Here is a 16,350-nt window from a genome sequence, read left to right as displayed (position 1 = left end):
ACCGCACAGACATAAGGGAATGTGTCCTCTCGAGTTTAACTTAGTTCACACAAGCTTGTAATAGGCTTAGGATTAAGGGTCTGGCAAGCCCAATGGGGCACCAACAAGGAGAACTCAGGTACCTTGTTAGAACCTAAACCAAGAGAGTGGAATTAGAGCCCACCCCAAAACCTTATTTCAAACCCTAAGATGCCTGAGTTCATTTCCTACTTTATTTTATGTTCAAAGCATGTGAACTAGAAATTTATGCGGTTAAGACTTGTTCAAAATCAACTTACGGGATAGAGATCATGTCCGGGTAGGAATAATAAGCATGTTGGGGTAGATATCATGTGGGGTAAGACTTTTTATTTTCATTATTATTATTTTATTATCCTTGTCTCATTAAATTTTTTTCTCTCCTTTCATTTTCCTTTTTTAATTCTTTTTTATCATGTACATCATTCAAAAGAGGTGTTTATCCACTAAAACATATTTGTTAAACAGAAATAATTTGTATTAATGGACAAAGGGGTTGTAATACAAGAGATGAAAATGCAGAGGACAATCTACAAAGCCTATGTGTCACATTTAATCCAGAAGACGTGGTGCCCACAATTGAAGAGTATATCACTCTGTTGCATTATAAAGGACTCGGAATGAACCGGGTCTACATCAAACACAATGAAAGTCTATCTTTGAAGAACTGACTGGCAGAGGTTGCAGGGGCAAGATAAAGGTTACTGATCTTGGGAGTCCCTTCAAAGACAACAATGGCAAAACGATAGTTGAAATTAGAGACCATTGTTGACGAAATCAATAAATAGACAAATGAACTTCACATAGTTCCTATCAATTAAGGGCTCCAATGACGTATTCGTTGGGAACATGTTCAATAAAAGATAAATGTTAGAGATGCAGTCATTTGAGACTTCTTGGACCAGTACAAAAAGCAACTCAACATTTGCACGGTTCATCCAGAGAAGCCGGAGTGGTTCGACAGGTTATTCAACCGGTCACAGACGAAGGCAGAAGATTAGTCAACATGTCAGAAGCTGTCAGGATATTTTTGTCTCTTAAAAGATAAAACATTTTTGTCCCCAATAAGGATTATTTATAATAACATACATGTTTTCGGATCAATGCCTCGAGCATTTCATGCATTTTTGCATCTATAATTCATTTTTAAGCATTCTCATAAACATGAAATTTCTTTATGGAGGATTCGATGAAGTGGTCTTAATCACGTGACACTATATGGAAGTGAGATTTTAATAATTAAAAAAATTGAAATCAATACAGTGGGAACCAAATCAGCTAATTGTAGGACAAAGCCTGCCAGGATGATCTGAGAACAGAATCCTCATATACTAAGATGCACATTCAAAGGGATGCATCGATGCACTGTTCAATGTATCGATGCATTAAGCACAAAAATGTCAAAAATCCGTTTTAAACACTTAAAATGCTAAATTATTTAGCTCTAGTGGTATTGGCAACTCATATATTCAAAATTAATTATGTTCAATCAATCAATTTTAACCTTAAACATTATTTTAAAATATAATAAATTTTCACTAAGAATCATAAACTCCCCCTAACTATTAGCAAAGAATGCAATCAAAATAGTTATTTTTATAAGCATTTTCTTAAAACTAATTAAAAATGCTAAAATTATTTTAAACACTAAGTGAAGATAGGCCAGTTAAACCTAATTCTCTCCTAAGTGTCCAAAACCTTTCTTTGTCTAAAGGTTTTGTAAAAATATCCGCTAATTGGTGCAAAGTATCAACAAATTCTAGAACTACATCTTCCTTAGCGACATGGTCTTTAATGAAGTGATGTCTAATTTCAATGTGCTTAGTTCTAGACTGTTGGATGAGATTTTTAGTGAGACAAATAGCACTAGTATTGTCACACTTGATAGGAATAGTACCTACTTCAATTCCATAATCAAAAAGTTGTTGTTTCATCCATAAAACTTGTACACAACAACTACCGGCTGAAATGTATTCCGCTTCAGTAGTAGATAATGCAACACAATTTTGTTTCTTTGAAAACCAAGAAATCAGCATATTCCAAGGAATTGAAGTACCAGATGTGTTTTTCTATCTAATTTGCATCCTCCATAATCCGCATCAGAGAAGGCATGCAAGCTAAAACTAGAGTCTCTAGGATACCAAAGTCCTAAACTATGAGTGTCCTTAAGGTATCTAAAGATCCTCTTAATGGCTAGTAAATGAGATTCTTTAGGACATGATTGAAATCTAGAACATAAGCAAACACTAAACACAATGTCCAGTCTACTTGCGGTTAAATAAAGCAAAGAGCCAATCATTGACTTATATAATTTAATATCCACACATTTACCTCCTTCATCTATGTCAAGCTTTGTTGATGAGCTCATTGGAGTGTTATGTGGTTTCCCATTTTCCAGTCCAAACCTTTATGAGCATATCTTTGACGTACTTAGCTTGATTGATGAAGATACCATCTTTTCTTTACTTGATTTGGAGTCCCAAGAAAAATGAGAGCTCCCTCATCATGCTCATCTCAAATTCACTTTGCATTTTCTTAGAAATTTTTTGGCAAAGAACATCATTAGTAAAACCAAATATTATATAATCAACATAAATTTGAACTAATAATAAATCTTTACCTTTATGCTTTAAAAACAATATAGTGTGAACCTTCCCTTTTGAAAAACCTTTTTCAATTAAAACGTTTGACAATCTTTCATACCAAGCTCTAGGAGCTTGTTTTAAACCATAAAGTACTTTTGTCAATTTAAGAACATGATCTGGAAATTTTGAATCTTCAAAACCAGGAGGTTGTTCCACATACACTTCTTCTTTTATAAAACCATTTAAAAATGCACTTTTAACATCCATTTGATATAATTTAAATTCATTGAAACATGCAAATGCTAATAACATTCTAATTGCTTCCATCCTAGCTACGGGAGCGTATGTTTCATCATAGTCTATGCCCTCTTCTTGAGTATACTCTTGAGCAACAAGTCTAGCCTTGTTTCTCACTATATTACCACCTTCATCAAGCTTATTCCTAAATACCCATCTAGTACCTACAGTAGATTTATTACTAGGCCTTTCAACTAATGTCCATACTATATTTCTCTCAGATTGATTTAACTCTTCTTGAATAGCCATAATCCAATGTTCACCATTTAATGCTTCTTTAATATTCTTAGGCTCTATGCATGAGATAAATGCAACATAATTACAAATATTTCTAAGAGAAGATCGAGTTGTTACCCCTTTGGATGGATCACCTATAATCTCGCCATCCTTGACATAGTTGTACTCTCTTGGGTAAGATACTTCCCTTTCTTCAATGGTTAGATTCTCGAGAGGATCATGAGTTTCCTCATCTTTCGTTTATTCCTTTGATGATAGTTCTCCAATGTCATTTGTATTTATAATGCCTACATCATCATTCACACAAGAATCCTTCCTCGGAAGGAGATTATCATTGAAAACAACATGTATAGACTCTTCTACAACTAAAGTTCTTTTATTAAATACTCGATAAGCTTTAGAATTTTAAGGAATAACCCAGAAAAATTCCTTTATCACTTTTAGGCTTTTTATTTACATCCAAAAGGATGAAAATAGCTAATGTTAGGCTTTTTATTTTTAAAAAGTTCATATGGAGTTTTTTTCAAAATAAGCCTAATCATTACTCGATTAATAACATAACAAGCGGTATTTGTGGCTTCCGCCCAAAAATATTTTGGCAAATTGTTTTCACAAAGCATGGTTCTAGCCATTTCTTCTAAAGTTCAGTTTTTCCTCTCAACAACTCCATTTTGTTGAGGGGTTCTAGGTGCTGAAAAATTATGGCTAATACCATTAGAATTACAAAACTCAGTAAATCCAAGATTTTCAAATTCAGTTCCATGATCACTCCTAACACTAGTTATAGAGTAACCTTTTTCGTTTTGGATTACTTTTGAAAACGTGATAAATTTTTCTAATGCTTCATCTTTAGTACTTAAGAATAGAACCCAAGTATATCTAGAATAGGCATCTACCAAGACACATGCATATTGTTTTCCACCCAAGCTAGTAGTTCTAGATGACCCAAAAAGATCTAAATGGATCAATTGTAATACTCTACTAGTGGATATGTCATTAATGGATTTAAAAGAAATTCACTTTTGTTTTCCTTTAGAACAAGCATCACAGATTTTATCATTATCAAATTTTTGTTTAGGTAACCCTCGAACTAAATATCCTTGAATAAGCCGTTGCAACACACTCATACTAGCATGTCCTAGTCTCATATGCCATAACCAACTATCATGATCATCCTTAGCAACTAGGCATAAATTAGTCATATTTATGGAATCTAAATGCACCATGTAAATGTTTCCTATTCTATGACCAACAAGCATAATTCGATTAGATGCAATGTCAATAACTTTACAACCATTAGTTTCAAACATGACATTGAATCCCTTATCACATAATTGACTAATACTCGAAAGATTATGCTTTAATCCATTCACATATTAAACATTTTTAATTTGTATGGAAGAGATATTACCTATTGTACCTATTCCTTCAATGTGACCTTTTGAATTATCACCAAAAGTCACTTTCCTCCATTTTTTGCGTTAAGCTCTATGAACCGGCTTTTGTCTCCGGTCATGTGTCTTGAGCATCCATTATCAAGGTACCATGAGTTTGAATTTATTTTTCGTGCCTTGTAGCAATGCTCATTTTCCTACAAACATAGATTAATTTTTTATTTTTGGTACCCAAATTCTTTTGGGTCCATATTCATTAGTTTCCAAAATCCTAGTCCCCTTAGGTATCCATTTGTGTAGGATATCTTTATCTTTAGTAGTAATGAGTTCTTTAGGAACCCATATACTTCTAACGATTTTTCCATTAGAGGTTCTTCGGGGACCTCTATGATTGTAGTTTTTAAAACTTTTTTCTAACAAAGTTGGATTTTGAATTTTCTTCATTTTCAAAACGTTTTGTTCCAACTTTATCAAAAGAAGCTTTAAGATCACCAATTTTCTTTTGATGATCATCATTAACCTTTGAAAGTAAATTTTGCAAATCCAAAATTTTCTTTTCAAACTCTTCTAGTTTGATTTGCAAATCACTGATTTTACTTTCAAGATCATTGTTGGTATTGGATATGAGATTCTTTTCATTTTTCAATTTCGAAATATCATTTTTATATTTTAAAAACAATTTCTCATAATCCAAAGCCAAACTGATATATTTCTCTAATAACTCATCATAAGATAAATCATCTAAATCAAATGAGTTAGAAGTTAACTTAGAATTTTTCTCGAATGCCATCAAACAAAAGTTTGCTACTTCTTGTTCCTCTTCATCGGAACCTTCTTCATGAAATAAATGCAACATAATTACAAATATTTCTAAGAGAAGATCTAGTTGTTACCCCTTTGGATAGATCACCTATAATCTCACCATCCTTGACATAGTTGTACTATCTTGGGTAAGACACTTCCCTCTCTTCAATGGTTGGATTCTCGAGGGGGGATCATGAGTTTCCTCATTTTTCGTTTCTTCATTTGATGATGAATATTCAACGTTATGTCTAATATCATTTGCTTGTACAATACCTACATCATCATTAACACAAAAATCCTTCCTCGGAAGGGGATTATCATCGAAAACAACATGTTTAGACTCTTCTACAACTAAAGTTCTTTATTTTTGCATCACTTTTAGCATCAAATTTGCCAAGGTTTTCGTTACCGTTGTTTAAAACAAAATATTTGCATCCAAAAGGATGAAAATAGATAATGTTAGGCTTTTTATTTTTGAAAATTTCATATGGAGTTTTCTTTAAAATTGGCCTAATCATTACTCGATTTACAACATAACAAACGATATTTATGGCTTCCACCCAAAAATAGTTTGGCAAATTCTTTTCACAAAGCATGGTTCTAGCCATTTCTTCTAAAGTTCGATTTTTCCTCTCAACAACTCCATTTTTTTGAGGGGTTCTAGGTGGTGAAAAATTATGATTAATACCATTAGAATTACAAAACTCAGTAAATCTGAGATTTCAAATTCAGTGTCATGATCACTCATAACACTAATTATAGCGTAACCTTTTTCGTTTTGGATTATTTTTGAAAATGTGATGAAATGTTTTAATGCTTCATCTTTAGTACTTAAAAATAGAACCCAAGTATATCTAGAATAGTCGTCTACCTAAACAAATGCATATTGTTTTCCACCCAAGCTAGTAGTCCTAGTTGGCCCAAAAAGATCTATATGGATCAATTGTAATACTCTACAAGTTGATACGTCATTAATGGATTTAAAAGAAACTCGCTTTTGTTTTCCTTTAGCATAAGCATCACAGATTTTATCATTATCAAATTTTAGTTTAGGCAACCCTCTTACTAAGTCTCCTTGAATTAGCCATTGCAAAACACTCATACTAGCATGTCCTAGTCTCCTATGCCATAACCAACTATCATGCTCATCCTTAGAAACTAGGCAAAAATTAGTCATGTCTATAGAATTTAAATGCACCATGTAAATGTTTCCTACTCTATGACCAACAAGCATAATCCGATTAGATGCAATGTCAATAACTTTACAACCATTAGCTTCAAACATGACATTGAATCCCTTATCACAAAATTGACTAATACTCAAAAGATTATGCTTTAATCCATTCACATATAAAACATTCTTAATTTGTATGAAGAGGTATACCTATAGTGCCTATACCTTCAATGTGACCTTTTGAGTTATCACCAAAAGTCATCTCTCCTCCATTTTTGGCGTTGAGCTCTATGAACCGGCTTTTGTCTCCGGTCATGTGTCTTGAGGATCCACTATCAAAGTACCATGAGTTTGAGTTTGTTTCCCGTGCCTTGTAGCAGTGCTCATTTTCCTACAAACATAGATTAATTTTTTATTTTTGGTACCCAAATTTTTTTGGGTCCATATTCATTAGTTTCCAAAATCCTAGTCCCCTTAGGTATCCATTTGTGTAGGATATCCTTATCTTTAGTAGTAATGAGTTCTTTAGGAACCCGTATACTTCTAACAATTTTTCCATTAGAGGTTCTTCGAGGACCTCTATGATTGTAGTTTCTAAAACTTTTTTTAACAAAGTTGGTTTTTGAATTTTCTCATTTTTCAAAACGTTTTGATCCAACTTTATCAAAAGAAGCTTTAAGATAATCAATTTCCTTTTGATGATCATCATTGACTCTTGAAAGTAAATTTTGCAAATCAGTATTTTTCTTTTCAAACTCTTCTAGTTTGATTTGTAAATCTTTGATTTTACTTTCAAGATCATTGTTGGTCTTGGATATGAGATTATTTTCATTTTTCAATTTTGAAATATCATTTTTGTATTTTAAAAACAAGTTCTCATAATCCGAAGCCAACTCATTATATTCCTATAATAACTCATCATAAGATAAATCATCTAAATCAAATGAGTTAGAGGTTATCTTAGAATCTTCCCCGAATGCCATCAAGCACAAGTTTGCTACTTCTTGTTCCTCTTCATCGCTCCATATAGCCACATGAGCTTTGTGCTTGTTCTTTGATTGACCCTTTCTCTTCAATTGTGGGCAATCATATTTGACATGCCCCGACTTGTTGCATTCATAGCAAATGATCTGGTCCTTCTCTTTTGGCTCATTTTTGAAGCCTTTATTTCGTTTGAATTTTCTTCCTCGGTTAGGCCTCATCATTTTTCTGAACCATTTAGCAAACAATGTCATTTCCTCGTCATCATCATCTTCATCCGAATCACTCTCATCTTTTGTGGATTTGAGAGCAACTCTAATGTTTTTCTTCTTCTCTTTCTCCTTTGGTGTCTCGTCAATCTTATCGAGGTCCACCTTATCTTCAAGCATCATTTCATGAGTGAGGAGGGAACCGATTTGCTCTTCCAGAGTTAAGGACTTTAGGTTCTTAACCTCGATGATTGCCGTCTTCTTTTATTGCCATGATTTTGGAAGTGGGTAAACTAACTTCCTCACAAGCTTTTCGTTTGGAATGATCTCTCCATATGATTTGAGACCATTGACAATCGTTGAAAATCTATCAGTCATAGCTTTGATATCTTCATTTGGTTTCATCCTGAAATTTTCATAGATATGTGTTAGAAGACTAATTTTAGATTCTTTTACCTCGTCCGTACCTTCATGAGTGCCTTGTAGTTTATCCCATATTTCTTTGGCAGTTGTACAAGATGAAACTCTTATGTATTCATCTGGTCCAAGAGCACAAAATATGATATGAATGACTTTGGAGTTGAGCTGGAACATTTTTATCTCTCATTCACTCCACAATCTTGGATGAGTGAGAGGCTTGATATATCCGTCTTCTACAACATTTCATGCTCTCATGTCACTTGCTTGAATGAAATACATCATCCTATTCTTCCAATAGGCATAGTTAGCTCCATTGAAGAAAGGAGGCTTGTTGATGGGCATCGAATCGAGACTGGAGTCGAAGTTTGAAGTTGAGGCCATTGATGACTTGCTTATCGATGTAACTCTTCCCGAATCGACTCAAGAGGTGATTAAACCTTCAAATGAGTGAGGCTCTAATACCAATTGTTGAGTTAATCGATTGATGGAATCGGCCAAGAGGGGGGTGAATTGGCAATTAAAATTTTGGTGGAAACTTTTGCAGAAAATTGAAAGTAATTGCACAGCGATTTAGAGTGGGTCAACTTTTTCAACCAAAGTCTACGTCCACTACCATAGCTATCCACACTAAGGATTTTCTAACAAATTAACTAATTTGTTCTTTCTTTTGAGGCCAAAGAGATAACCTTACAACTCCCTCAAGAATATACCCCAATTCTTGACTATTTCTCAAAGAGAAGATTACAAATTTGCAAACTTACAAGGAAATCCTCACAAGGTAGATTATTTGCACAATTCTCGAACAAAGAAAAGAACACTAAAAATGAATACAATTGAGTACAAGTAGTGTTCTTGAAAGCAAAATGAACATTGAATGAAAAATAGGCTTGAAATGCTCAAACTTGAGGTTTGATGCTTTCTCTTTGATTCTCTCTTAATTCTTGATTCTTGTTGTTTCTTATATTGATCAATGGCTTCTAAGCTTGTTTAAATACTCCTTCAATTGATTTTGAACATTAGGAATGATTAGTGGAGTCAATAGAGTCGTTTAAGTGTGAAAACAATTAATAAAGTCAGTTGGGAGCGTCAGTGCATCGATGCATACACAAGGTGCATCAAGTGTAAAATTCAAATATTTTGACCGTTGGAACACTTAGTGCATCGGTGCACTGCATCGATGCACTAAGTGTGCATCGATGCATTCGATGTTTTGAATAAGCCTAAGTGCATTGATGCATAGTGTGTGCATCGATGCATAAAATGCAATCGATGTTTTCATTAAAACCTGAGTGTATCGATGCATAGAGAGTGCATCGATGCATAAACTGCATTCGATGTTCAATTTATTCATTGGTGCATTGATGCATGGATTGGTGCATCGGTGCATTCCTTTGAAAATTTATTTTAGGCTTGATTTTGGTTCAAAATACTTTGTGAAAATTGTTTCAAAAATATATTAAGTATAAAACACAATTTTACACATTTAGTAAGGTTTGAAATTGATCTTGAAAGACTTGGAGTAATAATTTTATATCCGATTAATTGAATCGAATATACTTATAAAAATCTTTGTAAAATCTTAAAATTCATTTATACTTAGTTTGTTATATCAAAACATTAAAATATTTTCAACAGTATCAACTCAGTGCTGAAAGGGACTTGACATTTCCCGATGGCAAGTATTATTAGGGAGACTTACTTTAGGTTGGGTAAAGAATGTGCAAACAAAAATGCACAAAATGATGCCATGATTACCGATGGGAGAAATTGGGCTCTAGATTTAGAGAAGACAACGCAAAAAAATCAAACATATGCGACATCAATGTTTGTCCATAACTTTACCAGACTTGATTCTGATTTCGTTGGCCAAGCACTATTTCGACCATATGAGGGAGGTAATTCTACAACATACACTGGTAATCTGAATGGAATATGGTGTGATTGTGGTCGATTTCAAGCTTTTAGGTTCCCATGCCCTCACGCTGTTGTTACATGTATGCACAATAATAATGACCCATACTTATATGTTGATGATTGTTATAGCTTGCACACTATGCACAACATTTACAGTTGTGACTTCAAGTACCTCCTAAATGAAGCATATTGGCTTACATGCACAATTTTTGAGGAATGATTCCCAAATCCTCAATTACGTAGGAAGTTACAGGGTCGACCTGAATCTAGCCGAATTCATACCGATATAGATGATCCGCAAAGAGAGCCAGGTCTACCCAAACTTTGTGTCCACTGCAGAGGTGAAGGTCATAATAGAAAACATTGTCCACATCTTCCAAAATATCGAGTTGGACGCTAAAATAGGCGTTACAAAATATTATGTACTGTAACTAGGTATTTTTTTGTATTGTAACTATGTTTTTTTAACTTGTATTATTTCCACTATGTTTATATAATTGCAATTACTAGTAAATAATGGTAAACTAATGATTTTATCTAACCATAAGCATTTTACCCTTATAATAAAACATTGAAGGTCAAAATACTTAAAGAAATTAAAATTAAAATAATTATTTTATTTAAAAATTAAATTGAAAATGGAGGAGATATTTTTTTAATTGAAAATTTACTCAAAAGTAATCATTTTGATAAGTATAACTTCTCATTCTAATGATAAATAAAATTTTGGATTTTAATAAGACAATAATTACTTAATTAATAAAGACAACTTATACATAAACTAAAACCATACAAATCAATATTTGTATATATGTCATTTTCTATTTTTTAGATCTCTCTACAATTCATTCAATATGTCATATTAAGACACCTTCGTATTTGTCTTCCTTATCTTCTTCTTCTTCTCAATTTCTATACTAAAATATTTAATTTTTTCTTCCCTCTCAACAAGTCGTTTGCTACGCCACTTCGGTAAATCTTCATACTACTACTTCTTCTTCTCCTCTTCCTTTTTCATTTTCTCTTCTTATGCTCCTCAACTATGTGCTTTATTACCTCCTTTTGCCACTTTTCATATGAAGAAGAGCTTGAATCCGAATCATCGATCTCTGAGTATGTGTTGTGAAACCCATAAACACCGTTAGCCAAATCAATCCCAAATTTTCCCCACTATTACATATTTGATTTTCTCAATTTTTTGCCACTTCTCATCCTAATCTTCACACTAAACCCTTATTTGTACTAAAATCACCAAAGTAGTCGTTTGAACTCATCACGCCAAGGTGACGAGTTTCATTGAATTTAAAAAATAATTTGATCGTTCCACAGCGGTCACCCCAACGGTCGAAATTTAAATTTTTACCTGTTGGAACTCGTCACACCGGCGTGACGAGTTTAGTTGAATTTTTTTTTCCAATTTTTTTTAATTTTCAAAAAATAACATTTTTTTAAATACAAATTTCAAAAATTAACATATTTTTTTAAATTTCAAATTTTATAAACTACACTAAATATCAAGTAAAATTTCAAATTTTAAAAACTTATACTTTTTAAATAAAATATTTCAAAAAATAACAGATTTTATTTTGAAAAATTCAACTTTTATAAACTACGATAAATATGAATGAAATTTTTTAATTAAATTTTATTTTAATTAAAAGTTATTTTTAATTAAAGACTTTTCATTTTTGTTTACATATTTTTCAAAGTTCTTTTAATTAAAACTAAAATTATTGACAAATTTTAAACATTTTTAAGGATGAAAACGAATAAACAAATTTATTACTTATCAATGCTTTTTTATACATTTAAATATTGAGTACAAAAACTTAAATAAACAAATTTATTACTTATATTTGCGCAATTCTTGCCGATGTTGAGGAGTGGTAGAATAACAATGACATGGTGCTCATTGATTTCATCGTGGTCGTCAACATTCGTCATTTTCGTCTTCTTTCGGTTCCGGTGTACTGAACATTACTCCACCACTTTGATTTACATCTTCGGGTGAAAACGATGGAGTATTCAAGGTATTTGATGCCATCATTGACGGCATCGCCTCAAATTGCACACCGAAATCTCCATGAGATTGAGATTGTCTATATTGAACAAGATGATCCCATTAACCTCTTTCTTCTGGTTCTGAGGAAAATTATTCTGAAGGTGGCACTTGATCCCACGAACTTTCTTCCCACGCCGCTCGACTCTCCATCGATGGTTGATATGCACGATAACTTTCTTGTGATGGATAATAATTGGCGGAAGCATAAGATGAAGATGATGATTTTTTTTTGCATATTTTGCCTTCATTATTTCCCACTCTGACCGCTCCTCCGGCGTTGTCAAGTATGGTTTCCCATTTGCTTCATAATTTTGGAGGTAGGGAGAAACATTGAAATCAAAATCTTCGGGTTGAACCTTGGAACGATTATACAAATGTAAATGTCTATTTTTCCATTGTTGTATGAATATAGCATGCTTCCTCGGCCAATCTTCACTATGCTTCCCACGTGCATCTATTTTATTCAAATCGTCCATGTTAAATATGTATATTTTTATTGGTTGGTGAAACCCAAATTGTCGCAAAACTCTATCGGCTACATGGATATCAACAATTGCGAAATGGAGCAATGGTGTTATGGCACACCATGTCTCTGCTCCTTCAAAAAACATTGGCGGTAGACACCGTTGGATATCCGACTCATAAAAAGACATCCAATTAAATTTTCAAAAGTATTATGTTAGTATAATTAAACAATTAATATTACAATTTCAAAGTTAATGCAAAAAATATTAAAATTTACCGCATGTCTATCGGCGATATCAATCCTCATCTGAATATCTACTTTGGTTGCACCCGACAACTTTGTATCGATTATTAGGTGTCGCCATCTAAAAAATTACATTATTTATTGTCATTTTCAAAATATTTAAATAAATATTATAAAATATCAAAACTTTAAATATAAGAATTTACCTTGTGACGAGAGGAAACTCTATAGGAGCGGATGTAATAGGCATAAAAATGGGAGACGATATTATGCCCATGATTGTAGCAAAACTAAACAACCCGCTACATCCACTTTTTGTCCTCTAACAACTATGGTCGCGTTGTAGAGTTCACGATACAAAGAAGCCAAAATTGCATAACTCCAACTATATTGGCGACATATAGCAAAATCCTTCAATATCAGAAGATATTGGGTGTGCACCAAATTGCCCGATTTATCCGGTAGCAAGATCCCTCCAATCAACGTCATAAGATATATCCGAGCTACATATATCACCTCCTGCTCCATTGATTATCCATCTACTCTAAATTCTCTATCCAACCACGTCATTCGTATCCGCCTCCCATCAATGACATCGACTGGAGCCTCATTTCCCAATAAATTTGAAATAACAACATCTCACACATAGTTGTTGCGAATCACAATGTCATACCATTAATCGGAACACCAAGTTGATACGCGACATCTTCCAATGTTATCGTCACTTCACCACAAGGAAAATGAAACGTATGCGTTTTGGGCCTCCAACGCTCAATCAACGCCAATATTAGTGCCGACATCACCTTAAATTTGCGAAGAAACATCGCTCCATATAATCCGGATTGTGAAAGATATATCAGCATCCACTGATGTGGCTCTTCATTCTTCATTCCTCGATGACAAATGCCTTGTTCTTCTCGCTACAATTTGAAAATAAATTATTTAATACAATTACATAAATAATTATTATTAATACTATAATTTAGTCAAAACTAAAATAAAATAAAACAAATTAAATTTACTGTAGTCAACTCGGTCGACGAAATATGAACATCATCAAGACGTAACATTTCTTCTCTTAAGGCCATTTCAACACAAAATCTTCAACACAAAAGTTTTTACTCTCAATAGAATGTTTGATTCCAATTGAAGAATCAATCCAACCCAAACCTCTATTTATACTACTCTACCCAACGGCTATAAAAGGCTAGTTTTTTCAAATTGAAAACAGTCATTGGAACTCGTCATACCGGCATGACGAGTTCCATTGAATTTTTAAAAAATGACCGTTCAACAACGGTTAATCCAGCGGTCAACAAATTCAAAATTATGCTCGTTGGAACTCGTCACACATCATTAAAATAATATATATCTTTTTTACAATGCTTTTAAAATTTTCTAAATTTTTTTATTATGACTCGTCACACGGGCATGACGAGTCCCGTATGATATATTAAATATATTCGGGCAGCGGGACCCACGTGACACGACCCATTAGAAAATATATCACATGAAACTCGTCACGCCGGTATGACGAGTTCCATGGATACTGTAACATTTGCCGTAGATTCCAAAATAAAATTTTGGGTGCCCTATTGGGCTAAATAATCAACCCGCTTGGATTATTGGGATAAAACACAGTAGACAAGCACCCAAATATACTTAATTTTTAATGTGAATAATTGAACATGATGTAATCGAGGTGACAACAAGAAATCAAGATTATTCCAAAACAAGGAACCTCAAAGTGAGCCTGTAGAGATGCAAACAAAATGTTTGTTAGAACCAACTTTAAAGGCGTGCACGTCCACAATCAACTTTGGCATTATTCTTTAGGAAGAAGAATGGAACACCAATGATTGCTTACAAACCCCAAATCTCTTCCATCTTTTGATCTGTCACCACGTCTTAGGGTATACTAATAGTATAAACAATAGCTTCTTTTTAGTTTCAATTCACTGTAAATTTATGCACTTGTGTAAGGATATTGGAACGCATGGTTAAACAAATTTCACATATGCTAAAACTAGTACATAATTAGAAACTAAAAATTAATAGACATTGCTATAGCTGATTCTGGTTTTTGTATTAAACTCACGAGTCATGACACAATTGATACAATTGTGATATTGAATCTTTAATATTTAAATTCGAATTTTATTTTATCTGAATAAATAAAAAAAACTGGTTAAAAAGTAGAGATTTAAGGTAGAAATTACACTCTGATCTAGTTTTTAAGGTAAAATTCACATATGACAAGACAAACACACATATAAATGTGTGGTAAAATAGAAATCTAACTAAAAATATAGATAGAAAGTATTGAACAAGTATCTTTAAACTTATAAAAGTTTATTATATTGATTATTCAATAGAAAAAGAAAATTATATTATTATTCTAAATTTGAATTAAGTATTTTTCACCTTAATCTTAAATCAAACCTTATACTTCAAAATATCTGAATCTAATCTAAGTTTATTTGAAAGAAAATCTACTATTAAATCTGATCAACACCCATCAAATTTGAGTGAAATACACATTCCACACCATGTACTCAGATATATTTATTATTTTCTTTTGTAAATTAACCCGTCTCCAAATGAAAGCATATTCCTTGACATTGCTTGCGTTTTGGACCGTCTTGGACCTGATATTTTTAATATTGGCCGACAAAAATTGACCTAATTTAACAAACCTATTTACTATATACTAAGTTCGGCCATTAAACTTTGACCCACACACATTGCTCGGTCTGCTATTGGAGACAACTTATTAGTACTATCTATTTATTAATTATTATGATTATTTTTGTAAATATAAAAAAATATTTTGGGGTGTGTTATTTTATTGGTCTTTTTTATTTTTTAGAAAGAAAAGATTAATAAATAAAAACACTAAGTTTCATCATGATAAATTGTGATGCATAAATTAAATCTAAATTATGCAGCGTTTTACTACTTTGAATGAGTAAATTCAAATTTTATTCAAAACATAAAAAATATACCTCAACTTCAAAGGAACGACTAGAATACATCAAAGTTTGTGTTGAGGTAGGAGCTGGGTGTAGGGTTCCGAAGGTGGTCTTTGTCAAGATGAGGGATGGGTCTCTAGAAGAGGTGAAGGTTGTAGTCCCATAGTTTCCCCTTTGTTGCTTTTACTGCAAGTCTTATGGGCATTATGATAAGATTTGTATTGAGACTAAAGTTGGCCAGAAAGAGTGGAGAGTTAAGGAGCAGACGGAATTGTCTTCAACTGCTCTAGTTCAGGATGAGGGGCATGAGATTGATGTCCCTGTGGATATGGGGGATCAGGGTGTAAATAAAGAGGGTCATGTGGCCCTAAAGGGGGTGGTGGAGAGGGTTTATGTGGCTCAAAGAAGTGCTGTGAAAAGGGTTGTACATGAGAGTGCTGAGAAGAGTGTTGTTCATTCCTTGAGGAAGCAAGAGAAATGGAAGAAATGAAATAAGAGTAAAGTTATATTTACTGGTTCATCTAACCTTTTTGAGATTCTTGGCTCTACTTTGAAAGAGGGTGAAGTTGGAGGA

This window comes from Hibiscus syriacus, unplaced genomic scaffold, assembly GCF_006381635.1.
Source record: "Hibiscus syriacus cultivar Baekdansim isolate YM2019G1 unplaced genomic scaffold, ASM638163v2 tig00112738_pilon, whole genome shotgun sequence".
NCBI lineage: Eukaryota > Viridiplantae > Streptophyta > Magnoliopsida > Malvales > Malvaceae > Hibiscus > Hibiscus syriacus.
The sequence above is the reverse complement of the archived record's forward strand: the minus strand, read 5'-3'. Positions refer to the sequence as shown.